Here is a 23,230-nt window from a genome sequence, read left to right as displayed (position 1 = left end):
CGTTGCAGCCAGCAAACGACGATGTATGATGACGTAACCGTAACCAAGCGGTGTCTCATTTCATAGGGGTATGTTTTCACCCCTAACGCTTAACACTTGGTTTTGAGGGACAAGGGCTAGGGGTAAGACGAAGTGGTAGGGGAAGGGGAAGGGGTAAGACAGAGAAATGGGATTGGCCCTTAGTATAGATAGTGCTATGGATAAATTTATCCTAACGCCAGTGTTGTATTTGAGTCCAGTTTATTTGAGTCTTAGTTCAGACTCCAATAAGCTGGACGTGACTACAACACTGCCTAATGCTTGTAAGTGGTACATTAAAATAAGTTTCGGACATTACCTTATTGTGTATTTACTTCACAAACTATCATTGACATATACTCCTACAATTGCTATTTATGTACATTGTGTTCCCATTAGACCCTCTTTTGATTTGATTTGTTTTACTTCCCTTTGATTTTCTATTTTTCCTCTCTCCTCTTGTTTCTATTACAGTAATTACCTCTAACAAACAACTAGGACCCATAGTCCTTTAAGGTATGTAAGGCTTTCACCTCCCCATCTCAGACAGGAGAAGGGTCGACTCAGGCCTTGCAGAGAGCAGAATCGATCCACACAGCGTAATGATGGCTGAGAGATAGCTTGCTTTAGGGACTGATCTGGGCACTGCAGTTGGATTAAGGGAACCATGGATTGCCATCGATTTCTATCTGATACAATCATTTCATTCAGACTCAAATCTCCTGCCTCGTAGACAGAGACAATCCCTGCAAAGATCTTTTAATTCCTACCTGGGACCTTCATCACAGACCCCCAATCACTACATGTTTCACAATCCTGCCAGGTTAAAAACTATTGTTGTTCTGGCTATTACTGTCAAAGTTATTACTGAAGCCACAACAGAAGACCCTGCTAGTCCCAAAGGGCTCTGCTTCCTTCGTGACTGTGCAGAATAAAGTTTCAAGGCAGGTTTACACCATTTTTTCTTTATGACCCTATATTTTTTTTACTGAGAGACAGATTATCTTTTCCTTTGCATTTTCTCTGCAGAATGCTAAATCTACAGTATTACTACAGTAATGCAGTACTGTATTGCATATATTTATATGTGTGATATATTGTGCATTAACTTCCAACCAGTCAACATCATCATGTTGCATGAGTATTTTGTCCCATTAAATGAACGGGGTGGTTTCCATGTTGTTTACTGGGTTGCAACGTTGCCTTCAGTCACTCAATTTGGATCTCTTACATCCTGTGCATATAGATCAGCTTTCAGTGTTTCATTTGATTTGGTAAAGAAGTTATTAATTTCTTACCATCCAGGTTCTGTTTGAGAGTAAACATTTGCAGATCAGCATCAAAGATATTCCCGGCTGGGAGCTGATCCATTTTCCTTGATCCATGTTTCTATCGGCTTATTATGTTAGTCTCTTGCCATGCAGATCAATTGCAGCCTTGTGCATCACAATTTAATTGACAGCTTTCTTAAAGGCTTATAATAAATCGCACACTTCAATTAGTCTAATTTAAGTACTAAGGGACTGATTCGCTCCTACGAATAAAAGCAAACAGGCATGGGATTTATTGATTTTACCCAGCTTTTGTTTAGACTTTGATTAAATCTCTGTATTATCTCCCATAAAGGTGTATAGAGCAGGGAAGTGTTGCTCTTGTAAAGTTCACATCTAAGGCCACACAAGGGAACACAAGCAAAATTCTGAATTTTTGTTTTGTGATGTTATAATATGTTTTTATCTGGCTGTGGCAATACTATCATTTGCATGTTTTCCCAGAGCTCCAGTGGCGCAATCGGTCAGCACGTGGTACTTATAAGACAGTACACAGCAAAGCAATGCTGAAGTTGTGAGTTTGAGCCAGGGCCGGCGCCACGAGGGGGCGTAAGGGGGCGTCGCCCCCTCATCGGCACTCTCCCGCCCCCTCAGATCACCATTAATGTTGAATGGGATTTTAATGATAATATTTTATTTAAAATCACATTTGCCTTGTGTATTGTCTTCCTAAAGTGAATTTTACGGTCTAATTATTTAACAAAACAAAAAAATCAAGTGTGCATGTATTCTACCGTGACATTAATAAACACACGTCCACTCCATGGCTTGTTACACTTCAAGCGGCGCCACTAGAACTGTGAGGCGATGACGTCAAAGCGCCGCGAGAGCGAGACGAAATTACACTTTGCATGATTTCTCGAATCGTTCTCGCGGTACTTGGACGTCATCCTGCTGTTGGTTCTTGCAGCGCCGCATGGAGTTGAACAAGCCTATTGTGTTGAAAGCTTGACGCACGTCGACAATGAGCCCGCGTTCTCAGTCTCAGCGGTAAATCAAGATGTCGAAGTGCGAAAGTATATCAAAAGTTACAGAAAGGAGTGGGAGAGTGACCCGGGCCTGCCCTGTAGCAATGGATATATGTAAAGTAGCGCTGCAAATTCTGCAAACCGGACTCCGGATTATCACACATCAATTATCGGAGCATTTCAGGTGCACAGAACCAAATGTTCGGCTGTCATGTCAATTCTGGCACCATGAACTTCAGCCAGACTGTACATTGTTTCGAAAAGTTCAGATGTTTATGTTCTTCAGCATCCTTGCAAGTTAAAGTACAACCTATTATTGTTCTGCATTTAACGTTAAATGTAAGCATACGATCTCTCTCTCTCACACACACCTGTGTATCAGAAGTAAAATACGTGTATTATTATTAATATTAATAGATAAAAAACAGACATTGAATTTATAATTAACGAATAGGTATTTGAATTAGTCTATCCTAAAGCATAGCTAAATGTGTAAACGAGTTATTGTCATTTTGCTATTGTGGTTCTCTATCTGCTGGTGTTTAATTGCTAGCTTATGGTGCATTACTTGTGGCAGTTTAAATAACTACGTTAAATGATCAAATTGAACCAAAATTTTGATAAAATGTTGCGTTTGGACCGTTTTTGCGCTAGAAACCATTTGCAAACACTGTCCCCCACCATTACGTTAAAATTATTTGCACTACGGACTACGTCTGGGTCTGAACTTCAAATGAGCAGTGCTGTGCTGTTAAGTAACATTAGGTATGCTTTTTTGTTGTTGTATATAGTAAAAGTGTTCAGATCATGTACGTTGCTCACTATAGCTGTAGTTTTTGTGGTTGTATTACAGAGATGTTTGTTTATAACACGTTAAAGCTTAAGGGACGTACCAACGCAATATGTATTTTCTAGCTTGGGGAATTAAATGCATTTTGTGTGATCGCCCCCTCTGGTATCATCAGCGCTCGGCTGGCGCCGGGAATGGTTTGAGCCTCACCTGGAGCAAGATTTTAAGAAATTGAAGAATCCTCTCTATCTCTGTTGAATTAACTGTTAATCAACACTACAGAGACCAGCAATGAGCAAAAGTCCTAAACTAGTCATACAACTAGCAATACTCTACTTTGTTCATTTTCCCAGAGCTCCAGTGGCGCAATCGGTCAGCGCGCGGTACTTATAAGGCAGTACACAGCAGAGCAATGCCGAGGTTGTGAGTTCGAGCCTCACCTGGAGCATGATTTTAAGAAATTAAAAAATCCTCAGTCTCTGCTGAGTTACCTAGTAAGCATTTATCTACAGAGATCAGAGATTTGCAAAAGTCCTAAACTAGTCATACAACTAGTAATACTCTACTTTGTACACTTCCCCAGAGCTTCAGTGGCGCAATCAGTCAGCGCGCTGTACTTATAAGGCAGTACACGGCAGAGCAATGCCGAGGTGTTTAGTTCGAGCCTTACCTGGAGCATGATTTAAAGAAATCCCTCTGTCTCTGCCGAGTTACCAAGTAAGCACTTAACTACAGAGATCAGAGATTTGCAAAAGTCCTAAACTAGTCATACAACTAGTAATACTCTACTCTGTACACTTTCCCAGAGCTCCAGTGGTGCAATCGGTCAGCGCATGGTACTTATAAGGCAAAACAATGCTGAGGTTGTGAGTTCGAGCCTCACCTGGAGCATGATTTTAAGAAATTGAAGAATCCTCTCTATTTCTGTCGATTTAGCTAGTAAGCATTAATCTACATTACAGAGATCAGAGATTTGCAAAAGTCCTAAACTAGTCATACAACTAGCAGTACTCTACTTTGTACACTTTCCCAGAGCTCCAGTGGCGCAATCGGTCAGCGCGCCGTACTTATAAGGCAGTACACAGCAGAGCAATGCCGAGGTTGTGAGTTCGAGCATCACCTGGAGCATGATTTTAAGAAATTAAAAAATCCTCAGTCTCTGCCGAGTTACCTAGTAAGCACTTATCTACAGAGATCAGAGATTTGCAAAAGTCCTAAACTAGTCATACAACTAGTAATACTCTACTTTGTACACTTTCCCTGAGCTCCAGTGGCGCAATCGGTCAGCGCGCGGTACTTATGAGGCAGTACACAGCAGAGCAATGCCGAGGTTTTGAGTTCGAGCCTCACATGGGGCATGATTTTAAGAAATTAAAAAATCCTCAGTCTCTGCTGAGTTACCTAGTAAGCATTTATCCACAGAGATCAGAGAGTTGCAAAAGTCCTAAACTAGTCATACAACTAGTAATACTCTACTTTGTACACTTTCCCAGAGCTCCAGTGGCGCAATCGGTCAGTGCGCGGTACTTATAAGGCAGTACACAGCAGAGCAATGCCGAGGTTGTGAGTTCGAGCCTCACCTGGAGCATGATTTTAAGAAATTAAAGAAATCCCTCTGTCTCTGCCGAGTTACCTAGTAAGCATTTATCTAAAGAGACCACCAATGTGCAAAAGTCCTTAACTAGTCATACAACTAGCAATACTATCATGTATATGCTTCCCCAGAGCTCCAGTGGCGCAATCGGTCAGCGCGCGGTACTTATAAGGCAGTACACAGCAGAACAAAGCCGAGGTTGTGAGTTCAAGCCTCACCTGCAGCATGATTTTAAGAAATTAAAGAAATCCCTCTGTCTCTGCCAAGTTACCTAGTAAGCACTTATCTACAGAGATCAGAGATTTGCAAAAGTCATACAACTAGTAATACTCTACTTTGTACACTTTCGCAATCGGTCAGCGCGCGGTACTTATAAGGCAGTACACAGCAGAGCAATGCCGAGGTTGTGAGTTCGAGCCTCACCTGGAGCATGATTTTAAGAAATTTAAAAATCCTAAGTCTCTACCGAGTTACCTAGTAAGCATTTATCTACAGACACCAGCTATTTGCAGAAGTTCTAAACTAGTCATACAACTAGCAATACTCTACTCTGTACTCTTTCCCAAAGCTCCAGTGGCGCAATCGGTCAGCGCGCGGTACTTATAAGGCAGTACACAGCAGAGCAATGCCGAGGTTGTGAGTTCGAGCCTCACCTGGAGCATGATTTTAAGAAATTAAAAAATCCTCAGTCTCTGCTGAGTTACCTAGTAAGCATTTATCTACAGAGATCAGAGATTTGCAAAAGTCCTAAACTAGTCATACAACTAGTAATACTCTACTTTGTACACTTCCCCAGAGCTTCAGTGGCGCAATCAGTCAGCGCGCTGTACTTATAAGGCAGTACAAGGCAGAGCAATGCCGAGGTGTTTAGTTCGAGCCTTACCTGGAGCATGATTTAAAGAAATCCCTCTGTCTCTGCCGAGTTACCAAGTAAGCACTTAACTACAGAGATCAGAGATTTGCAAAAGTCCTAAACTAGTCATACAACTAGTAATACTCTACTCTGTACACTTTCCCAGAGCTCCAGTGGTGCAATCGGTCAGCGCATGGTACTTATAAGGCAAAACAATGCTGAGGTTGTGAGTTCGAGCCTCACCTGGAGCATGATTTTAAGAAATTGAAGAATCCTCTCTATTTCTGTCGATTTAGCTAGTAAGCATTAATCTACATTACAGAGATCAGAGATTTGCAAAAGTCCTAAACTAGTCATACAACTAGCAGTACTCTACTTTGTACACTTTCCCAGAGCTCCAGTGGCGCAATCGGTCAGCGCGCCGTACTTATAAGGCAGTACACAGCAGAGCAATGCCGAGGTTGTGAGTTCGAGCATCACCTGGAGCATGATTTTAAGAAATTAAAAAATCCTCAGTCTCTGCCGAGTTACCTAGTAAGCACTTATCTACAGAGATCAGAGATTTGCAAAAGTCCTAAACTAGTCATACAACTAGTAATACTCTACTTTGTACACTTTCCCTGAGCTCCAGTGGCGCAATCGGTCAGCGCGCGGTACTTATGAGGCAGTACACAGCAGAGCAATGCCGAGGTTTTGAGTTCGAGCCTCACATGGGGCATGATTTTAAGAAATTAAAAAATCCTCAGTCTCTGCTGAGTTACCTAGTAAGCATTTATCCACAGAGATCAGAGAGTTGCAAAAGTCCTAAACTAGTCATACAACTAGTAATACTCTACTTTGTACACTTTCCCAGAGCTCCAGTGGCGCAATCGGTCAGTGCGCGGTACTTATAAGGCAGTACACAGCAGAGCAATGCCGAGGTTGTGAGTTCGAGCCTCACCTGGAGCATGATTTTAAGAAATTAAAGAAATCCCTCTGTCTCTGCCGAGTTACCTAGTAAGCATTTATCTAAAGAGACCACCAATGTGCAAAAGTCCTTAACTAGTCATACAACTAGCAATACTATCATGTATATGCTTCCCCAGAGCTCCAGTGGCGCAATCGGTCAGCGCGCGGTACTTATAAGGCAGTACACAGCAGAACAAAGCCGAGGTTGTGAGTTCAAGCCTCACCTGCAGCATGATTTTAAGAAATTAAAGAAATCCCTCTGTCTCTGCCAAGTTACCTAGTAAGCACTTATCTACAGAGATCAGAGATTTGCAAAAGTCATACAACTAGTAATACTCTACTTTGTACACTTTCGCAATCGGTCAGCGTGCGGTACTTATAAGGCAGTACACAGCAGAGCAATGCCGAGGTTGTGAGTTCGAGCCTCACCTGGAGCATGATTTTAAGAAATTTAAAAATCCTCAGTCTCTACCGAGTTACCTAGTAAGCATTTATCTACAGACACCAGCTATTTGCAGAAGTTCTAAACTAGTCATACAACTAGCAATACTCTACTCTGTACTCTTTCCCAGAGCTCCAGTGGCGCAATCGGTCAGCGCGCAGTACTTATAAGGCAGTACACAGCAGAGCAATGCCGAGGTTGTGAGTTTGAGCCTCACCTGGAGCATGATTTTAATAAATTAAAGAAATCCCTCTGTCTCTGCCGAGTTACCTAGTAAGCATTTATCTACAGAGATCAGAGACTTGCAAAAGTCCTAAACTAGTCATACAACTAGTAATACTCTACTTTGTACACTTCCCCAGAGCTTCAGTGGCGCAATCAGTCAGCGCGCTGTACTTATAAGGCAGTACAAGGCAGAGCAATGCCGAGGTGTTTAGTTCGAGCCTTACCTGGAGCATGATTTAAAGAAATCCCTCTGTCTCTGCCGAGTTACCAAGTAAGCACTTAACTACAGAGATCAGAGATTTGCAAAAGTCCTAAACTAGTCATACAACTAGTAATACTCTACTCTGTACACTTTCCCAGAGCTCCAGTGGTGCAATCGGTCAGCGCATGGTACTTATAAGGCAAAACAATGCTGAGGTTGTGAGTTCGAGCCTCACCTGGAGCATGATTTTAAGAAATTGAAGAATCCTCTCTATTTCTGTCGATTTAGCTAGTAAGCATTAATCTACATTACAGAGATCAGAGATTTGCAAAAGTCCTAAACTAGTCATACAACTAGCAGTACTCTACTTTGTACACTTTCCCAGAGCTCCAGTGGCGCAATCGGTCAGCGCGCCGTACTTATAAGGCAGTACACAGCAGAGCAATGCCGAGGTTGTGAGTTCGAGCATCACCTGGAGCATGATTTTAAGAAATTAAAAAATCCTCAGTCTCTGCCGAGTTACCTAGTAAGCACTTATCTACAGAGATCAGAGATTTGCAAAAGTCCTAAACTAGTCATACAACTAGTAATACTCTACTTTGTACACTTTCCCTGAGCTCCAGTGGCGCAATCGGTCAGCGCGCGGTACTTATGAGGCAGTACACAGCAGAGCAATGCCGAGGTTTTGAGTTCGAGCCTCACATGGGGCATGATTTTAAGAAATTAAAAAATCCTCAGTCTCTGCTGAGTTACCTAGTAAGCATTTATCCACAGAGATCAGAGAGTTGCAAAAGTCCTAAACTAGTCATACAACTAGTAATACTCTACTTTGTACACTTTCCCAGAGCTCCAGTGGCGCAATCGGTCAGTGCGCGGTACTTATAAGGCAGTACACAGCAGAGCAATGCCGAGGTTGTGAGTTCGAGCCTCACCTGGAGCATGATTTTAAGAAATTAAAGAAATCCCTCTGTCTCTGCCGAGTTACCTAGTAAGCATTTATCTAAAGAGACCACCAATGTGCAAAAGTCCTTAACTAGTCATACAACTAGCAATACTATCATGTATATGCTTCCCCAGAGCTCCAGTGGCGCAATCGGTCAGCGCGCGGTACTTATAAGGCAGTACACAGCAGAACAAAGCCGAGGTTGTGAGTTCAAGCCTCACCTGCAGCATGATTTTAAGAAATTAAAGAAATCCCTCTGTCTCTGCCAAGTTACCTAGTAAGCACTTATCTACAGAGATCAGAGATTTGCAAAAGTCATACAACTAGTAATACTCTACTTTGTACACTTTCGCAATCGGTCAGCGTGCGGTACTTATAAGGCAGTACACAGCAGAGCAATGCCGAGGTTGTGAGTTCGAGCCTCACCTGGAGCATGATTTTAAGAAATTTAAAAATCCTCAGTCTCTACCGAGTTACCTAGTAAGCATTTATCTACAGACACCAGCTATTTGCAGAAGTTCTAAACTAGTCATACAACTAGCAATACTCTACTCTGTACTCTTTCCCAGAGCTCCAGTGGCGCAATCGGTCAGCGCGCAGTACTTATAAGGCAGTACACAGCAGAGCAATGCCGAGGTTGTGAGTTTGAGCCTCACCTGGAGCATGATTTTAATAAATTAAAGAAATCCCTCTGTCTCTGCCGAGTTACCTAGTAAGCATTTATCTACAGAGATCAGAGACTTGCAAAAGTCCTAAACTAGTCATACAACTAGTAATACTCTACTTTGTACACTTTCCCAGAGCTCCAGTGGCGCAATCGGTCAGCGCGCGGTACTTATAAGGCAGTACACAGCAGAGCAATGCCGAGGTTGTGAGTTCGAGCCTCACCTGGAGCATGATTTTAAGAAATTAAAAAATCCTCAGTCTCTGCTGAGTTACCTAGTAAGCATTTATCTACAGAGATCAGAGATTTGCAAAAGTCCTAAACTAGTCATACAACTAGTAATACTCTACTTTGTACACTTCCCCAGAGCTTCAGTGGCGCAATCAGTCAGCGCGCTGTACTTATAAGGCAGTACACGGCAGAGCAATGCCGAGGTGGTTAGTTCGAGCCTTACCTGGAGCATGATTTAAAGAAATCCCTCTGTCTCTGCCGAGTTACCAAGTAAGCACATAACTACAGAGATCAGAGATTTGCAAATGTCCTAAACTAGTCATACAACTAGTAATACTCTACTCTGTACACTTTCCCAGAGCTCCAGTGGTGCAATCGGTCAGCGCATGGTACTTATAAGGCAGAACAATGCTGAGGTTGTGAGTTCGAGCCTCACCTGGAGCATAATTTTAAGAAATTGAAGAATCCTCTCTATTTCTGTCGATTTAGCTAGTAAGCATTAATCTACATTACAGAGATCAGAGATTTGCAAAAGTCCTAAACTAGTCATACAACTAGCAGTACTCTACTTTGTACACTTTCCCAGAGCTCCAGTGGCGCAATCGGTCAGCGCGCCGTACTTATAAGGCAGTACACAGCAGAGCAATGCCGAGGTTGTGAGTTCGAGCATCACCTGGAGCATGATTTTAAGAAATTAAAAAATCCTCAGTCTCTGCCGAGTTACCTAGTAAGCACTTATCTACAGAGATCAGAGATTTGCAAAAGTCATACAACTAGTAATACTCTACTTTGTACACTTTCCCTGAGCTCCAGTGGCGCAATCGGTCAGCGCGCGGTACTTATAAGGCAGTACACAGCAGAGCAATGCCGAGGTTTTGAGTTCGAGCCTCACCTGGAGCATGATTTTAAGAAATTTAAAAATCCTAAGTCTCTACCGAGTTACCTAGTAAGCATTTATCTACAGACACCAGCTATTTGCAGAAGTTCTAAACTAGTCATACAACTAGCAATACTCTACTCTGTACTCTTTCCCAGAGCTCCAGTGGCGCAATCGGTCAGCGCGCGGTACTTATAAGGCAGTACACAGCAGAGCAATGCCGAGGTTGTGAGTTTGAGCCTCACCTGGAGCATGATTTTAATAAATTAAAGAAATCCCTCTGTCTCTGCCGAGTTACCTAGTAAGCATTTATCTACAGAGATCAGAGACTTGCAAAAGTCCTAAACTGGTCATACAACTAGTAATACTCTACTTTGTACACTTTCCCAGAGCTCCAGTGGCGCAATCGGTCAGCGCGCGGTACTTATAAGGCAGTACACAGCAGAGCAATGCCGAGGTTGTGAGTTCGAGCCTCACCTGCAGCATGGTTTTAAGAAATTAAAGAAATCCCTCTGTCTCTGCCGAGTTACCTAGTAAGCATTTATCTACAAAGATCAGAGAGTTGCAAAAGTCCTAAACTAGTCATACAACTAGTAATACTCTACTTTGTACACTTTCCCAGAGTTCCAGTGGCGCAATCGGTCAGCGCGCGGTACTTATAAGGCAGTACACAGCAGAGCAATGCCGAGGTTGTGTGTTCAAGCCTCACCTGGAGCATGATTTTAAGAAATTAAAGAAATCCCTCTGTCTCTGCCGAGTTACCTAGTAAGCACTTATCTACAGAGATCAGAGATTTGCAAAAGTCATACAACTAGTAATACTCTACTTTGTACACTTTCCCAGAGCTCCAGTGGCGCAATCGGTCAGCGCGTGGTACTTATAAGGCAGTACGCAGCAGAACAAAGCCGAGGTTGTGAGTTCAAGCCTCACCTGCAGCATGATTTTAAGAAATTAAAGAAATCCCTCTGTCTCTGCCGAGTTACCTAGTAAGCACTTATCTACAGAGATCAGAGATTTGCAAAAGTCATACAACTAGTAATACTCTACTTTGTACACTTTCGCAATCGGTCAGCGCGCGGTACTTATAAGGCAGTACACAGCAGAGCAATGCCGAGGTTGTGAGTTCGAGCCTCACCTGGAGCATGATTTTAAGAAATTTAAAAATCCTAAGTCTCTACCGAGTTACCTAGTAAGCATTTATCTACAGACACCAGCTATTTGCAGAAGTTCTAAACTAGTCATACAACTAGCAATACTCTACTCTGTACTCTTTCCCAGAGCTCCAGTGGCGCAATCGGTCAGCGCGCAGTACTTATAAGGCAGTACACAGCAGAGCAATGCCGAGGTTGTGAGTTCGAGCCTCACCTGGAGCATGATTTTAAGAAATTAAAGAAATCCCTCTGTCTCTGCCGAGTTACCTAGTAAGCATTTATCTACAGAGATCAGAGAGTTGCAAAAGTCCTAAACTAGTCATAGAACTAGTAATACTCTACTTTGTACACTTTCCCAGAGTTCCAGTGGCGCAATCGGTCAGCGCGCGGTACTTATAAGGCAGTACACAGCAGAGCAATGCCGAGGTTGTGAGTTCAAGCCTCACCTGGAGCATGATTTTAAGAAATTAAAGAAATCCCTCTGTCTCTGCCGAGTTACCTAGTAAGCATTTATCTACAGAGACCACCAATGTGCAAAAGTCCTTAACTAGTCATACAACTAGCAATACTATCATGTATATGCTTCCCCAGAGCTCCAGTGGCGCAATCGGTCAGCGCGCGGTACTTATAAGGCAGTACACAGCAGCACAAAGCCGAGGTTGTGAGTTCAAGCCTCACCTGCAGCATGATTTTAAGAAATTAAAGAAATCCCTCTGTCTCTGCCAAGTTACCTAGTAAGCACTTATCTACAGAGATCAGAGATTTGCAAAAGTCATACAACTAGTAATACTCTACTTTGTACACTTTCGCAATCGGTCAGCGCGCGGTACTTATAAGGCAGTACACAGCAGAGCAATGCCGAGGTTGTGAGTTCGAGCCTCACCTGGAGCATGATTTTAAGAAATTTAAAAATCCTAAGTCTCTACCGAGTTACCTAGTAAGCATTTATCTACAGACACCAGCTATTTGCAGAAGTTCTAAACTAGTCATACAACTAGCAATACTCTACTCTGTACTCTTTCCCAGAGCTCCAGTGGCGCAATCGGTCAGCGCGCGGTACTTATAAGGCAGTACACAGCAGAGCAATGCCGAGGTTGTGAGTTCGAGCCTCACCTGGAGCATGATTTTAATAAATTAAAGAAATCCCTCTGTCTCTGCCGAGTTACCTAGTAAGCATTTATCTACAGAGATCAGAGACTTGCAAAAGTCCTAAACTGGTCATACAACTAGTAATACTCTACTCTGTACTCTTTCCCAGAGCTCCAGTGGCGCAATAGGTCGGCGCGCGGTACTTATAAGGCAGTACACAGCAGAGCAATGCCGAGGTTGTGAGTTCGAGCCTCACCTGGAGCATGATTTTAAGAAATTTAAAAATCCTAAGTCTCTACCGAGTTACCTAGTAAGCATTTATCTACAGACACCAGCTATTTGCAGAAGTTCTAAACTACTCATACAACTAGCAATACTCTACTCTGTACTCTTTTCCAGAGCTCCAGTGGCGCAATCGGTCAGCGCGCGGTACTTATAAGGCAGTACACAGCAGAGCAATGCCGAGGTTGTGAGTTCGAGCCTCACCTGGAGCATGATTTTAAGAAATTTAAAAATCCTAAGTCTCTACCGAGTTACCTAGTAAGCATTTATCTACAGACACCAGCTATTTGCAGAAGTTCTAAACTAGTCATACAACTAGCAATACTCTACTCTGTACTCTTTCCCAGAGCTCCAGTGGCGCAATCGGTCAGCGCGCGGTACTTATAAGGCAGTACACAGCAGAGCAATGCCGAGGTTGTGAGTTCGAGCCTCACCTGGAGCATGATTTTAAGAAATTAAAGAAATCCCTCTGTCTCTGCCGAGTTACCTTGTAAGCATTTATCTACAGAGATCAGAGAGTTGCAAAAGTCCTAAACTAGTCATAGAACTAGTAATACTCTACTTTGTACACTTTCCCAGAGTTCCAGTGGCGCAATCGGTCAGCGCGCGGTACTTATAAGGCAGTACACAGCAGAGCAATGCCGAGGTTGTGAGTTCAAGCCTCACCTGGAGCATGATTTTAAGAAATTAAAGAAATCCCTCTGTCTCTGCCGAGTTACCTAGTAAGCATTTATCTACAGAGACCACCAATGTGCAAAAGTCCTTAACTAGTCATACAACTAGCAATACTATCATGTATATGCTTCCCCAGAGCTCCAGTGGCGCAATCGGTCAGCGCGCGGTACTTATAAGGCAGTACACAGCAGAACAAAGCTGAGGTTGTGAGTTCAAGCCTCACCTGCAGCATGATTTTAAGAAATTAAAGAAATCCCTCTGTCTCTGCCGAGTTACCTAGTAAGCACTTATCTACAGAGATCAGAGATTTGCAAAAGTCATACAACTAGTAATACTCTACTTTGTACACTTTCGCAATCGGTCAGCGCGCGGTACTTATAAGGCAGTACACAGCAGAGCAATGCCGAGGTTGTGAGTTCGAGCCTCACCTGGAGCATGATTTTAAGAAATTTAAAAATCCTAAGTCTCTACCGAGTTACCTAGTAAGCATTTATCTACAGACACCAGCTATTTGCAGAAGTTCTAAACTAGTCATACAACTAGCAATACTCTACTCTGTACTCTTTCCCAAAGCTCCAGTGGCGCAATCGGTCAGCGCGCGGTACTTATAAGGCAGTACACAGCAGAGCAATGCCGAGGTTGTGAGTTCGAGCCTCACCTGGAGCATGATTTTAATAAATTAAAGAAATCCCTCTGTCTCTGCCGAGTTACCTAGTAAGCACTTATCTACAGAGATCACAGATTTGCAAAAGTCATACAACTAGTCATAGAACTAGTAATACTCTACTCTATACTCTTTCCCAGAGCTCCAGTGGCGCAATTGGTCAGCGCGCGGTACTTATAAGGCAGTACACAGCAGAGCAATGCCGAGGTTGTGAGTTCGAGCCTCACCTGCAGCATGATTTTAAGAAATTAAAGAAATCCCTCTGTCTCTGCCGAGTTACCTAGTAAGCATTTATCTACAGAGACCACCAATGTGCAAAAGTCCTTAACTAGTCATACAACTAGCAATACTATCATATATATGCTTCCCAGAGCTCCAGTGGCGCAATCGGTCAGCGCGCGGTACTTATAAGGCAGTACACAGCAGAACAAAGCCGAGTTTGTGAGTTCAAGCCTCATCGGCAGCATGATTTTAAGAAATTAAAAAATCCTCAGTCTCTACCGAGTTACCTAGTAAGCATTTATCTACAGACACCAGCTATTTGCAGAAGTTCTAAACTGGTCATACAACTAGCAATACTCTACTCTGTATTCTTTCCCAGAGCTCCAGTGGCGCAATCGGTCAGCGCGCGGTACTTATAAGGCAGTACACAGCAGAGCAATGCCGAGGTTGTGAGTTCGAGCCTCACCTGGAGCATGATTTTAAGAAATTAAAGAAATCCCTCTGTCTCTGCCGAGTTACCTAGTAAGCACTTATCTACAGAGATCAGAGATTTGCAAAAGTCATACAACTAGTCATAGAACTATTAATACTCTACTCTGTACTCTTTCCCAGAGCTCCAGTGGCGCAATCGGTCAGCGCGCGGTACTTATAAGGCAGTACACAGCAGAGCAATGCCGAGGTTGTGAGTTCGAGCCTCACCTGCAGCATGATTTTAAGAAATTAAAGAAATCCCTCTGTCTCTGCCGAGTTACCTAGTAAGCATTTATCTACAGAGACCACCAATGTGCAAAAGTCCTTAACTAGTCATACAACTAGCAATACTATCATGTATATGCTTCCCCAGAGCTCCAGTAGCGCAATCGGTCAGCGCGCGGTACTTATAAGGCAGTACACAGCAGAACAAAGCCGAGGTTGTGAGTTCAAGCCTCATCGGCAGCATGATTTTAAGAAATTAAAGAAATCCCTCTGTCTCTGCCGAGTTACCTAGTAAGCATTTATCTACAGACACCAGCTATTTGCAGAAGTTCTAAACTAGTCATACAACTAGCAATACTCTACTCTGTTCTCTTTCCCAGAGCTCCAGTGGCGCAATCGGTCAGCGCGCGGTACTTATAAGGCAGTACACAGCAGAGCAATGCCGAGGTTGTGAGTTCGAGCCTCACCTGGAGCATGATTTTAAGAAATTAAAGAAATCCCTCTGTCTCTGCCGAGTTACCTAGTAAGCACTTATCTACAGAGATCAGAGATTTGCAAAAGTCATACAACTAGTCATAGAACTAGTAATACTCTACTCTGTACTCTTTCTCAGAGCTCCAGTGGCGCAATCGGTCAGCGCGCGGTACTTATAAGGCAGTACACAGCAGAGCAATGCCGAGGTTGTGAGTTCGAGCCTCACCTGCAGCATGATTTTAAGAAATTAAAGAAATCCCTCTGTCTCTGCCGAGTTACCTAGTAAGCATTTATCTACAGAGATCAGAGAGTTGCAAAAGTCCTAAACTAGTCATACAACTAGTAATACTCTACTTTGTACACTTTCCCAGAGCTCCAGTGGCGCAATCGGTCAGCGCGCGGTACTTATAAGGCAGTACACAGCAGAGCAATGCCGAGGTTGTGAGTTCAAGCCTCACCTGGAGCATGATTTTAAGAAATTAAAGAAATCCCTCTGTCTCTGCCGAGTTACCTAGTAAGCATTTATCTACAGAGACCACCAATGTGCAAAAGTCCTTAACTAGTCATACAACTAGCAATACTATCATGTATATGCTTCCCCAGAGCTCCAGTGGTGCAATCGGTCAGCGCGCGGTACTTATAAGGCAGTACACAGCAGAACAAAGCCGAGGTTGTGAGTTCAAGCCTCATCGGCAGCATGATTTTAAGAAATTAAAGAAATCCATCTGTCTCTGCCGAGTTACCTAGTAAGCACTTATCTACAGAGATCAGAGATTTGCAAAAGTCATACAACTAGTAATACTCTACTTTGTACACTTTCCCAGAGCTCCAGTGGCGCAATCGGTCAGCGCGCGTTACTTATAAGGCAGTACACAGCAGAGCAATGCCGATGTTGTGAGTTCGAGCCTCACCTGGAGCATGATTTTAAGAAATTTAAAAATCCTAAGTCTCTACCGAGTTACCTAGTAAGCATTTATCTACAGACACCAGCTATTTGCAGAAGTTCTAAACTAGTCATACAACTAGCAATACTCTACTCTGTACTCTTTCCCAGAGCTCCAGTGGCGCAATCGGTCAGCACGCGGTACTTATAAGGCAGTACACAGCAGAGCAATGCCGAGGTTGTGAGTTCGAGCCTCACCTGGGGCATGATTTTAAGAAATTAAAGAAATCCCTCTGTCTCTGCCGAGTTACCAAGTAAGCACTTATCTACAGAGATCAGAGATTTACAAAAGTCATACAACTAGTCATAGAACTAGTAATACTCTACTCTGTACTCTTTCCCAGAGCTCCAGTGGCGCAATCGGTCAGCGCGCGGTACTTATAAGGCAGTACACAGCAGAGCAATGCCGAGGTTGTGAGTTCGAGCCTCACCTGCAGCATGATTTTAAGAAATTAAAGAAATCCCTCTGTCTCTGCCGAGTTACCTAGTAAGCATTTATCTACAGAGACCACCATAGTGCAAAAGTCCTTAACTAGTCATACAACTAGCAATACTATCATGTATATGCTTCCCCAGAGCTCCAGTGGCGCAATCGGTCAGCGCGCGGTACTTATAAGGCAGTACACAGCAGAACAAAGCCGAGGTTGTGAGTTCAAGCCTCATCGGCAGCATGATTTTAAGAAATTAAAAAATCCTCAGTCTCTACCGAGTTACCTAGTAAGCATTTATCTACAGACACCAGCTATTTGCAGAAGTTCAAACTAGTCATACAACTAGCAATACTCTACTCTGTACTCTTTCCCAGAGCTCCAGTGGCGCAATCGGTCAGTGCGCGGTACTTATAAGGCAGTACACAGCGGAGCAATGCCGAGGTTGTGAGTTCGAGCCTCACCTGCAGCATGATTTTAAGAAATTAAAGAAATCCCTCTGTCTCTGCCGAGTTACCTAGTAAGCATTTATCTACAGAGATCAGAGATTTGCAAAAGTCCTAAACTAGTCATACAACTAGTAATACTCTACTTTGTACACTTTCCCAGAGCTCCAGTGGCGCAATCGGTCAGCGCGCGGTACTTATAAGGCAGTACACAGCAGAGCAATGCCGAGGTTGTGAGTTCAAGCCTCACCTGGAGCATGATTTTAAGAAATTAAAGAAATCCCTCTGTCTCTGCCGAGTTACCTAGTAAGCATTTATCTACAGAGACCACCAATGTGCAAAAGTCCTTAACTAGTCATACAACTAGCAATACTATCATGTATATGCTTCCCCAGAGCTCCAGTGGTGCAATCGGTCAGCGCGCGGTACTTATAAGGCAGTACACAGCAGAACAAAGCCGAGGTTGTGAGTTCAAGCCTCATCGGCAGCATGATTTTAAGAAATTAAAGAAATCCCTCTGTCTCTGCCGAGTTACCTAGTAAGCACTTATCTACAGAGATCAGAGATTTGCAAAAGTCATACAACTAGTAATACTCTACTTTGTACACTTTCCCAGAGCTCCAGTGGCGCAATCGGTCAGCGCGCGGTACTTATAAGGCAGTACACAGCAGAGCAATGCCGATGTTGTGAGTTCGAGCCTCACCTGGAGCATGATTTTAAGAAATTTAAAAATCCTAAGTCTCTACCGAGTTACCTAGTAAGCATTTATCTACAGACACCAGCTATTTGCAGAAGTTCTAAACTACTCATACAACTAGCAATACTCTACTCTGTACTCTTTCCCAGAGCTCCAGTGGCGCAATCGGTCAGCGCGCTGTACTTATAAGGCAGTACACAGCAGAGCAATGCCGAGGTTGTGAGTTCAGGCCTCATCGGCAGCATGATTTTAAGAAATTAAAAAATCCTCAGTCTCTACCGAGTTACCTAGTAAGCATTTATCTACAGACACCAGCTATTTGCAGAAGTTCAAACTAGTCATACAACAAGCAATACTCTACTCTGTACTCTTTCCCAGAGCTCCAGTGGCGCAATCGGTCAGTGCGCGGTACTTATAAGGCAGTACACAGCGGAGCAATGCCGAGGTTGTGAGTTCGAGCCTCACCTGCAGCATGATTTTAAGAAATTAAAGAAATCCCTCTGTCTCTGCCGAGTTACCTAGTAAGCATTTATCTACAGAGATCAGAGAGTTGCAAAAGTCCTAAACTAGTCATACAACTAGTAATACTCTACTTTGTACACTTTCCCAGAGCTCCAGTGGCGCAATCGGTCAGCGCGCGGTACTTATAAGGCAGTACACAGCAGAGCAATGCCGAGGTTGTGAGTTCAAGCCTCACCTGGAGCATGATTTTAAGAAATTAAAGAAATCCCTCTGTCTCTGCCGAGTTACCTAGTAAGCATTTATCTACAGAGACCACCAATGTGCAAAAGTCCTTAACTAGTCATACAACTAGCAATACTATCATGTATATGCTTCCCCAGAGCTCCAGTGGTGCAATCGGTCAGCGCGCGGTACTTATAAGGCAGTACACAGCAGAACAAAGCCGAGGTTGTGAGTTCAAGCCTCATCGGCAGCATGATTTTAAGAAATTAAAGAAATCCATCTGTCTCTGCCGAGTTACCTAGTAAGCACTTATCTACAGAGATCAGAGATTTGCAAAAGTCATACAACTAGTAATACTCTACTTTGTACACTTTCCCAGAGCTCCAGTGGCGCAATCGGTCAGCGCGCGTTACTTATAAGGCAGTACACAGCAGAGCAATGCCGATGTTGTGAGTTCGAGCCTCACCTGGAGCATGATTTTAAGAAATTTAAAAATCCTAAGTCTCTACCGAGTTACCTAGTAAGCATTTATCTACAGACACCAGCTATTTGCAGAAGTTCTAAACTAGTCATACAACTAGCAATACTCTACTCTGTACTCTTTCCCAGAGCTCCAGTGGCGCAATCGGTCAGCACGCGGTACTTATAAGGCAGTACACAGCAGAGCAATGCCGAGGTTGTGAGTTCGAGCCTCACCTGGGGCATGATTTTAAGAAATTAAAGAAATCCCTCTGTCTCTGCCGAGTTACCAAGTAAGCACTTATCTACAGAGATCAGAGATTTACAAAAGTCATACAACTAGTCATAGAACTAGTAATACTCTACTCTGTACTCTTTCCCAGAGCTCCAGTGGCGCAATCGGTCAGCGCGCGGTACTTATAAGGCAGTACACAGCAGAGCAATGCCGAGGTTGTGAGTTCGAGCCTCACCTGCAGCATGATTTTAAGAAATTAAAGAAATCCCTCTGTCTCTGCCGAGTTACCTAGTAAGCATTTATCTACAGAGACCACCATAGTGCAAAAGTCCTTAACTAGTCATACAACTAGCAATACTATCATGTATATGCTTCCCCAGAGCTCCAGTGGCGCAATCGGTCAGCGCGCGGTACTTATAAGGCAGTACACAGCAGAACAAAGCCGAGGTTGTGAGTTCAAGCCTCATCGGCAGCATGATTTTAAGAAATTAAAAAATCCTCAGTCTCTACCGAGTTACCTAGTAAGCATTTATCTACAGACACCAGCTATTTGCAGAAGTTCAAACTAGTCATACAACTAGCAATACTCTACTCTGTACTCTTTCCCAGAGCTCCAGTGGCGCAATCGGTCAGTGCGCGGTACTTATAAGGCAGTACACAGCGGAGCAATGCCGAGGTTGTGAGTTCGAGCCTCACCTGCAGCATGATTTTAAGAAATTAAAGAAATCCCTCTGTCTCTGCCGAGTTACCTAGTAAGCATTTATCTACAGAGATCAGAGATTTGCAAAAGTCCTAAACTAGTCATACAACTAGTAATACTCTACTTTGTACACTTTCCCAGAGCTCCAGTGGCGCAATCGGTCAGCGCGCGGTACTTATAAGGCAGTACACAGCAGAGCAATGCCGAGGTTGTGAGTTCAAGCCTCACCTGGAGCATGATTTTAAGAAATTAAAGAAATCCCTCTGTCTCTGCCGAGTTACCTAGTAAGCATTTATCTACAGAGACCACCAATGTGCAAAAGTCCTTAACTAGTCATACAACTAGCAATACTATCATGTATATGCTTCCCCAGAGCTCCAGTGGTGCAATCGGTCAGCGCGCGGTACTTATAAGGCAGTACACAGCAGAACAAAGCCGAGGTTGTGAGTTCAAGCCTCATCGGCAGCATGATTTTAAGAAATTAAAGAAATCCCTCTGTCTCTGCCGAGTTACCTAGTAAGCACTTATCTACAGAGATCAGAGATTTGCAAAAGTCATACAACTAGTAATACTCTACTTTGTACACTTTCCCAGAGCTCCAGTGGCGCAATCGGTCAGCGCGCGGTACTTATAAGGCAGTACACAGCAGAGCAATGCCGATGTTGTGAGTTCGAGCCTCACCTGGAGCATGATTTTAAGAAATTTAAAAATCCTAAGTCTCTACCGAGTTACCTAGTAAGCATTTATCTACAGACACCAGCTATTTGCAGAAGTTCTAAACTACTCATACAACTAGCAATACTCTACTCTGTACTCTTTCCCAGAGCTCCAGTGGCGCAATCGGTCAGCGCGCTGTACTTATAAGGCAGTACACAGCAGAGCAATGCCGAGGTTGTGAGTTCAGGCCTCATCGGCAGCATGATTTTAAGAAATTAAAAAATCCTCAGTCTCTACCGAGTTACCTAGTAAGCATTTATCTACAGACACCAGCTATTTGCAGAAGTTCAAACTAGTCATACAACAAGCAATACTCTACTCTGTACTCTTTCCCAGAGCTCCAGTGGCGCAATCGGTCAGTGCGCGGTACTTATAAGGCAGTACACAGCGGAGCAATGCCGAGGTTGTGAGTTCGAGCCTCACCTGCAGCATGATTTTAAGAAATTAAAGAAATCCCTCTGTCTCTGCCGAGTTACCTAGTAAGCATTTATCTACAGAGATCAGAGAGTTGCAAAAGTCCTAAACTAGTCATACAACTAGTAATACTCTACTTTGTACACTTTCCCAGAGCTCCAGTGGCGCAATCGGTCAGCGCGCGGTACTTATAAGGCAGTACACAGCAGAGCAATGCCGAGGTTGTGAGTTCAAGCCTCACCTGGAGCATGATTTTAAGAAATTAAAGAAATCCCTCTGTCTCTGCCGAGTTACCTAGTAAGCATTTATCTACAGAGACCACCAATGTGCAAAAGTCCTTAACTAGTCATACAACTAGCAATACTATCATGTATATGCTTCCCCAGAGCTCCAGTGGTGCAATCGGTCAGCGCGCGGTACTTATAAGGCAGTACACAGCAGAACAAAGCCGAGGTTGTGAGTTCAAGCCTCATCGGCAGCATGATTTTAAGAAATTAAAGAAATCCCTCTGTCTCTGCCGAGTTACCTAGTAAGCACTTATCTACAGAGATCAGAGATTTGCAAAAGTCATACAACTAGTAATACTCTACTTTGTACACTTTCCCAGAGCTCCAGTGGCGCAATCGGTCAGCGCGCGGTACTTATAAGGCAGTACACAGCAGAGCAATGCCGATGTTGTGAGTTCGAGCCTCACCTGGAGCATGATTTTAAGAAATTTAAAAATCCTAAGTCTCTACCGAGTTACCTAGTAAGCATTTATCTACAGACACCAGCTATTTGCAGAAGTTCTAAACTACTCATACAACTAGCAATACTCTACTCTGTACTCTTTCCCAGAGCTCCAGTGGCGCAATCGGTCAGCGCGCGGTACTTATAAGGCAGTACACAGCAGAGCAATGCCGAGGTTGTGAGTTCGAGCCTCACCTGGGGCATGATTTTAAGAAATTAAAGAAATCCCTCTGTCTCTGCCGAGTTACCAAGTAAGCACTTATCTACAGAGATCAGAGATTTGCAAAAGTCATACAACTAGTCATAGAACTAGTAATACTCTACTCTGTACTCTTTCCCAGAGCTCCAGTGGCGCAATCGGTCAGCGCGCGGTACTTATAAGGCAGTACACAGCAGAGCAATGCCGAGGTTGTGAGTTTGAGCCTCACCTGCAGCATGATTTTAAGAAATTAAAGAAATCCCTCTGTCTCTGCCGAGTTACCTAGTAAGCATTTATCTACAGAGACCACCATAGTGCAAAAGTCCTTAACTAGTCATACAACTAGCAATACTATCATGTATATGCTTCCCCAGAGCTCCAGTGGCGCAATCGGTCAGCGCGCGGTACTTATAAGGCAGTACACAGCAGAACAAAGCCGAGGATGTGAGTTCAAGCCTCATCGGCAGCATGATTTTAAGAAATTAAAAAATCCTCAGTCTCTACCGAGTTACCTAGTAAGCATTTATCTACAGACACCAGCTATTTGCAGAAGTTCAAACTAGTCATACAACTAGCAATACTCTACTCTGTACTCTTTCCCAGAGCTCCAGTGGCGCAATCGGTCAGCGCGCGGTACTTATAAGGCAGTACACAGCAGAGCAATGCCGAGGTTGTGAGTTCGAGCCTCACCTGGAGCATGATTTTAAGAAATTAAAGAAATCCCTCTGTCTCTGCCGAGTTACCTAGTAAGCATTTATCTACAGAGATCAGAGACTTGCAAAAGTCCTAAACTGGTCATACAACTAGTAATACTCTACTTCAGTGGTTTTCAATTCCAGTCCTCGGGCCTCCCCTCCCAGAATGTTTTAGATGTCTCCTTATATGAAACACCTGATTTCACTCATCGGCTCCTTAATTAACACACTAACGAGCTGATGATATGAATCAGGTGTTTTTATATATGGAGACATCTAAAATGTTCTGGGAGGGGGGGCCCGAGGACTGGAATTGAAAACCACTGCTCTACTTTGTAAACTTTCCCAGAGATCCAGTGGCGCAATCGGTCAGCGCGCGGTACTTATAAGGCAGTACACAGCAGAGCAATGCCGAGGTTGTGAGTTCGAGCCTCACCTGGAGCATGATTTTAAGAAATTTAAAAATCCTAAGTCTCTACCGAGTTACCTAGTAAGCATTTATCTACAGAGACCACCAATGTGCAGAAGTTCTAAACTAGTCATAC

The 23,230-nt window shown here is 43.5% G+C and overlaps 43 non-coding genes across 43 annotated transcripts; all 43 read left to right on the top strand.

Annotated features, from left to right (window-relative positions):
- Positions 1 to 3,461: 3,461 nt before the first annotated feature.
- Positions 3,462 to 3,555, top strand: trnai-uau (transfer RNA isoleucine (anticodon UAU)). The gene is made up of 2 exons: positions 3,462 to 3,499; positions 3,520 to 3,555. It is a non-coding gene; the product is annotated as a tRNA-Ile (tRNA).
- A 359-nt stretch (positions 3,556 to 3,914) lies between these two features.
- On the top strand, positions 3,915 to 3,998 carry trnai-uau (transfer RNA isoleucine (anticodon UAU)). The gene is given in 2 exon segments: positions 3,915 to 3,952; positions 3,963 to 3,998. It is a non-coding gene; the product is annotated as a tRNA-Ile (tRNA).
- Positions 3,999 to 4,601: 603 nt separating this feature from the next.
- Positions 4,602 to 4,695, top strand: trnai-uau (transfer RNA isoleucine (anticodon UAU)). Its single transcript has 2 exons — positions 4,602 to 4,639; positions 4,660 to 4,695. It is a non-coding gene; the product is annotated as a tRNA-Ile (tRNA).
- Positions 4,696 to 5,268: 573 nt separating this feature from the next.
- trnai-uau (transfer RNA isoleucine (anticodon UAU)) lies at positions 5,269 to 5,362 on the top strand. The gene is made up of 2 exons: positions 5,269 to 5,306; positions 5,327 to 5,362. It is a non-coding gene; the product is annotated as a tRNA-Ile (tRNA).
- Positions 5,363 to 5,721: 359 nt separating this feature from the next.
- On the top strand, positions 5,722 to 5,805 carry trnai-uau (transfer RNA isoleucine (anticodon UAU)). Its single transcript is given in 2 exon segments — positions 5,722 to 5,759; positions 5,770 to 5,805. It is a non-coding gene; the product is annotated as a tRNA-Ile (tRNA).
- A 603-nt stretch (positions 5,806 to 6,408) lies between these two features.
- trnai-uau (transfer RNA isoleucine (anticodon UAU)) lies at positions 6,409 to 6,502 on the top strand. Its single transcript has 2 exons — positions 6,409 to 6,446; positions 6,467 to 6,502. It is a non-coding gene; the product is annotated as a tRNA-Ile (tRNA).
- Positions 6,503 to 7,075: 573 nt separating this feature from the next.
- trnai-uau (transfer RNA isoleucine (anticodon UAU)) lies at positions 7,076 to 7,169 on the top strand. Its single transcript has 2 exons — positions 7,076 to 7,113; positions 7,134 to 7,169. It is a non-coding gene; the product is annotated as a tRNA-Ile (tRNA).
- Positions 7,170 to 7,530: 361 nt separating this feature from the next.
- On the top strand, positions 7,531 to 7,614 carry trnai-uau (transfer RNA isoleucine (anticodon UAU)). Its single transcript is given in 2 exon segments — positions 7,531 to 7,568; positions 7,579 to 7,614. It is a non-coding gene; the product is annotated as a tRNA-Ile (tRNA).
- Positions 7,615 to 8,217: 603 nt separating this feature from the next.
- Positions 8,218 to 8,311, top strand: trnai-uau (transfer RNA isoleucine (anticodon UAU)). The gene is made up of 2 exons: positions 8,218 to 8,255; positions 8,276 to 8,311. It is a non-coding gene; the product is annotated as a tRNA-Ile (tRNA).
- Positions 8,312 to 8,884: 573 nt separating this feature from the next.
- Positions 8,885 to 8,978, top strand: trnai-uau (transfer RNA isoleucine (anticodon UAU)). Its single transcript has 2 exons — positions 8,885 to 8,922; positions 8,943 to 8,978. It is a non-coding gene; the product is annotated as a tRNA-Ile (tRNA).
- A 138-nt stretch (positions 8,979 to 9,116) lies between these two features.
- On the top strand, positions 9,117 to 9,210 carry trnai-uau (transfer RNA isoleucine (anticodon UAU)). The gene is made up of 2 exons: positions 9,117 to 9,154; positions 9,175 to 9,210. It is a non-coding gene; the product is annotated as a tRNA-Ile (tRNA).
- A 359-nt stretch (positions 9,211 to 9,569) lies between these two features.
- On the top strand, positions 9,570 to 9,653 carry trnai-uau (transfer RNA isoleucine (anticodon UAU)). Its single transcript is given in 2 exon segments — positions 9,570 to 9,607; positions 9,618 to 9,653. It is a non-coding gene; the product is annotated as a tRNA-Ile (tRNA).
- A 362-nt stretch (positions 9,654 to 10,015) lies between these two features.
- Positions 10,016 to 10,109, top strand: trnai-uau (transfer RNA isoleucine (anticodon UAU)). The gene is made up of 2 exons: positions 10,016 to 10,053; positions 10,074 to 10,109. It is a non-coding gene; the product is annotated as a tRNA-Ile (tRNA).
- A 136-nt stretch (positions 10,110 to 10,245) lies between these two features.
- On the top strand, positions 10,246 to 10,339 carry trnai-uau (transfer RNA isoleucine (anticodon UAU)). Its single transcript has 2 exons — positions 10,246 to 10,283; positions 10,304 to 10,339. It is a non-coding gene; the product is annotated as a tRNA-Ile (tRNA).
- A 138-nt stretch (positions 10,340 to 10,477) lies between these two features.
- trnai-uau (transfer RNA isoleucine (anticodon UAU)) lies at positions 10,478 to 10,571 on the top strand. The gene is made up of 2 exons: positions 10,478 to 10,515; positions 10,536 to 10,571. It is a non-coding gene; the product is annotated as a tRNA-Ile (tRNA).
- Positions 10,572 to 11,365: 794 nt separating this feature from the next.
- Positions 11,366 to 11,459, top strand: trnai-uau (transfer RNA isoleucine (anticodon UAU)). Its single transcript has 2 exons — positions 11,366 to 11,403; positions 11,424 to 11,459. It is a non-coding gene; the product is annotated as a tRNA-Ile (tRNA).
- Positions 11,460 to 11,597: 138 nt separating this feature from the next.
- Positions 11,598 to 11,691, top strand: trnai-uau (transfer RNA isoleucine (anticodon UAU)). The gene is made up of 2 exons: positions 11,598 to 11,635; positions 11,656 to 11,691. It is a non-coding gene; the product is annotated as a tRNA-Ile (tRNA).
- A 573-nt stretch (positions 11,692 to 12,264) lies between these two features.
- Positions 12,265 to 12,358, top strand: trnai-uau (transfer RNA isoleucine (anticodon UAU)). The gene is made up of 2 exons: positions 12,265 to 12,302; positions 12,323 to 12,358. It is a non-coding gene; the product is annotated as a tRNA-Ile (tRNA).
- Positions 12,359 to 12,496: 138 nt separating this feature from the next.
- trnai-uau (transfer RNA isoleucine (anticodon UAU)) lies at positions 12,497 to 12,590 on the top strand. The gene is made up of 2 exons: positions 12,497 to 12,534; positions 12,555 to 12,590. It is a non-coding gene; the product is annotated as a tRNA-Ile (tRNA).
- A 136-nt stretch (positions 12,591 to 12,726) lies between these two features.
- trnai-uau (transfer RNA isoleucine (anticodon UAU)) lies at positions 12,727 to 12,820 on the top strand. Its single transcript has 2 exons — positions 12,727 to 12,764; positions 12,785 to 12,820. It is a non-coding gene; the product is annotated as a tRNA-Ile (tRNA).
- Positions 12,821 to 12,956: 136 nt separating this feature from the next.
- trnai-uau (transfer RNA isoleucine (anticodon UAU)) lies at positions 12,957 to 13,050 on the top strand. Its single transcript has 2 exons — positions 12,957 to 12,994; positions 13,015 to 13,050. It is a non-coding gene; the product is annotated as a tRNA-Ile (tRNA).
- Positions 13,051 to 13,188: 138 nt separating this feature from the next.
- On the top strand, positions 13,189 to 13,282 carry trnai-uau (transfer RNA isoleucine (anticodon UAU)). The gene is made up of 2 exons: positions 13,189 to 13,226; positions 13,247 to 13,282. It is a non-coding gene; the product is annotated as a tRNA-Ile (tRNA).
- Positions 13,283 to 13,855: 573 nt separating this feature from the next.
- Positions 13,856 to 13,949, top strand: trnai-uau (transfer RNA isoleucine (anticodon UAU)). The gene is made up of 2 exons: positions 13,856 to 13,893; positions 13,914 to 13,949. It is a non-coding gene; the product is annotated as a tRNA-Ile (tRNA).
- Positions 13,950 to 14,088: 139 nt separating this feature from the next.
- On the top strand, positions 14,089 to 14,182 carry trnai-uau (transfer RNA isoleucine (anticodon UAU)). The gene is made up of 2 exons: positions 14,089 to 14,126; positions 14,147 to 14,182. It is a non-coding gene; the product is annotated as a tRNA-Ile (tRNA).
- Positions 14,183 to 14,549: 367 nt separating this feature from the next.
- Positions 14,550 to 14,643, top strand: trnai-uau (transfer RNA isoleucine (anticodon UAU)). Its single transcript has 2 exons — positions 14,550 to 14,587; positions 14,608 to 14,643. It is a non-coding gene; the product is annotated as a tRNA-Ile (tRNA).
- Positions 14,644 to 14,782: 139 nt separating this feature from the next.
- Positions 14,783 to 14,876, top strand: trnai-uau (transfer RNA isoleucine (anticodon UAU)). Its single transcript has 2 exons — positions 14,783 to 14,820; positions 14,841 to 14,876. It is a non-coding gene; the product is annotated as a tRNA-Ile (tRNA).
- Positions 14,877 to 15,246: 370 nt separating this feature from the next.
- Positions 15,247 to 15,340, top strand: trnai-uau (transfer RNA isoleucine (anticodon UAU)). The gene is made up of 2 exons: positions 15,247 to 15,284; positions 15,305 to 15,340. It is a non-coding gene; the product is annotated as a tRNA-Ile (tRNA).
- A 139-nt stretch (positions 15,341 to 15,479) lies between these two features.
- Positions 15,480 to 15,573, top strand: trnai-uau (transfer RNA isoleucine (anticodon UAU)). Its single transcript has 2 exons — positions 15,480 to 15,517; positions 15,538 to 15,573. It is a non-coding gene; the product is annotated as a tRNA-Ile (tRNA).
- A 138-nt stretch (positions 15,574 to 15,711) lies between these two features.
- trnai-uau (transfer RNA isoleucine (anticodon UAU)) lies at positions 15,712 to 15,805 on the top strand. Its single transcript has 2 exons — positions 15,712 to 15,749; positions 15,770 to 15,805. It is a non-coding gene; the product is annotated as a tRNA-Ile (tRNA).
- Positions 15,806 to 16,394: 589 nt separating this feature from the next.
- Positions 16,395 to 16,488, top strand: trnai-uau (transfer RNA isoleucine (anticodon UAU)). The gene is made up of 2 exons: positions 16,395 to 16,432; positions 16,453 to 16,488. It is a non-coding gene; the product is annotated as a tRNA-Ile (tRNA).
- A 139-nt stretch (positions 16,489 to 16,627) lies between these two features.
- Positions 16,628 to 16,721, top strand: trnai-uau (transfer RNA isoleucine (anticodon UAU)). The gene is made up of 2 exons: positions 16,628 to 16,665; positions 16,686 to 16,721. It is a non-coding gene; the product is annotated as a tRNA-Ile (tRNA).
- A 599-nt stretch (positions 16,722 to 17,320) lies between these two features.
- trnai-uau (transfer RNA isoleucine (anticodon UAU)) lies at positions 17,321 to 17,414 on the top strand. The gene is made up of 2 exons: positions 17,321 to 17,358; positions 17,379 to 17,414. It is a non-coding gene; the product is annotated as a tRNA-Ile (tRNA).
- Positions 17,415 to 17,773: 359 nt separating this feature from the next.
- On the top strand, positions 17,774 to 17,867 carry trnai-uau (transfer RNA isoleucine (anticodon UAU)). Its single transcript has 2 exons — positions 17,774 to 17,811; positions 17,832 to 17,867. It is a non-coding gene; the product is annotated as a tRNA-Ile (tRNA).
- A 597-nt stretch (positions 17,868 to 18,464) lies between these two features.
- On the top strand, positions 18,465 to 18,558 carry trnai-uau (transfer RNA isoleucine (anticodon UAU)). Its single transcript has 2 exons — positions 18,465 to 18,502; positions 18,523 to 18,558. It is a non-coding gene; the product is annotated as a tRNA-Ile (tRNA).
- Positions 18,559 to 19,147: 589 nt separating this feature from the next.
- trnai-uau (transfer RNA isoleucine (anticodon UAU)) lies at positions 19,148 to 19,241 on the top strand. The gene is made up of 2 exons: positions 19,148 to 19,185; positions 19,206 to 19,241. It is a non-coding gene; the product is annotated as a tRNA-Ile (tRNA).
- A 139-nt stretch (positions 19,242 to 19,380) lies between these two features.
- On the top strand, positions 19,381 to 19,474 carry trnai-uau (transfer RNA isoleucine (anticodon UAU)). Its single transcript has 2 exons — positions 19,381 to 19,418; positions 19,439 to 19,474. It is a non-coding gene; the product is annotated as a tRNA-Ile (tRNA).
- A 599-nt stretch (positions 19,475 to 20,073) lies between these two features.
- trnai-uau (transfer RNA isoleucine (anticodon UAU)) lies at positions 20,074 to 20,167 on the top strand. Its single transcript has 2 exons — positions 20,074 to 20,111; positions 20,132 to 20,167. It is a non-coding gene; the product is annotated as a tRNA-Ile (tRNA).
- Positions 20,168 to 20,526: 359 nt separating this feature from the next.
- On the top strand, positions 20,527 to 20,620 carry trnai-uau (transfer RNA isoleucine (anticodon UAU)). The gene is made up of 2 exons: positions 20,527 to 20,564; positions 20,585 to 20,620. It is a non-coding gene; the product is annotated as a tRNA-Ile (tRNA).
- Positions 20,621 to 21,217: 597 nt separating this feature from the next.
- On the top strand, positions 21,218 to 21,311 carry trnai-uau (transfer RNA isoleucine (anticodon UAU)). Its single transcript has 2 exons — positions 21,218 to 21,255; positions 21,276 to 21,311. It is a non-coding gene; the product is annotated as a tRNA-Ile (tRNA).
- A 359-nt stretch (positions 21,312 to 21,670) lies between these two features.
- trnai-uau (transfer RNA isoleucine (anticodon UAU)) lies at positions 21,671 to 21,764 on the top strand. Its single transcript has 2 exons — positions 21,671 to 21,708; positions 21,729 to 21,764. It is a non-coding gene; the product is annotated as a tRNA-Ile (tRNA).
- Positions 21,765 to 21,900: 136 nt separating this feature from the next.
- trnai-uau (transfer RNA isoleucine (anticodon UAU)) lies at positions 21,901 to 21,994 on the top strand. Its single transcript has 2 exons — positions 21,901 to 21,938; positions 21,959 to 21,994. It is a non-coding gene; the product is annotated as a tRNA-Ile (tRNA).
- A 600-nt stretch (positions 21,995 to 22,594) lies between these two features.
- On the top strand, positions 22,595 to 22,688 carry trnai-uau (transfer RNA isoleucine (anticodon UAU)). The gene is made up of 2 exons: positions 22,595 to 22,632; positions 22,653 to 22,688. It is a non-coding gene; the product is annotated as a tRNA-Ile (tRNA).
- Positions 22,689 to 23,035: 347 nt separating this feature from the next.
- trnai-uau (transfer RNA isoleucine (anticodon UAU)) lies at positions 23,036 to 23,129 on the top strand. The gene is made up of 2 exons: positions 23,036 to 23,073; positions 23,094 to 23,129. It is a non-coding gene; the product is annotated as a tRNA-Ile (tRNA).
- Positions 23,130 to 23,230: the final 101 nt, after the last annotated feature.

This window comes from Misgurnus anguillicaudatus, unplaced genomic scaffold, assembly GCF_027580225.2.
Source record: "Misgurnus anguillicaudatus unplaced genomic scaffold, ASM2758022v2 HiC_scaffold_28, whole genome shotgun sequence".
Taxonomy (NCBI): Eukaryota; Metazoa; Chordata; class Actinopteri; order Cypriniformes; family Cobitidae; genus Misgurnus; species Misgurnus anguillicaudatus.
The sequence above is the reverse complement of the archived record's forward strand: the minus strand, read 5'-3'. Positions and strand labels throughout refer to the sequence as shown.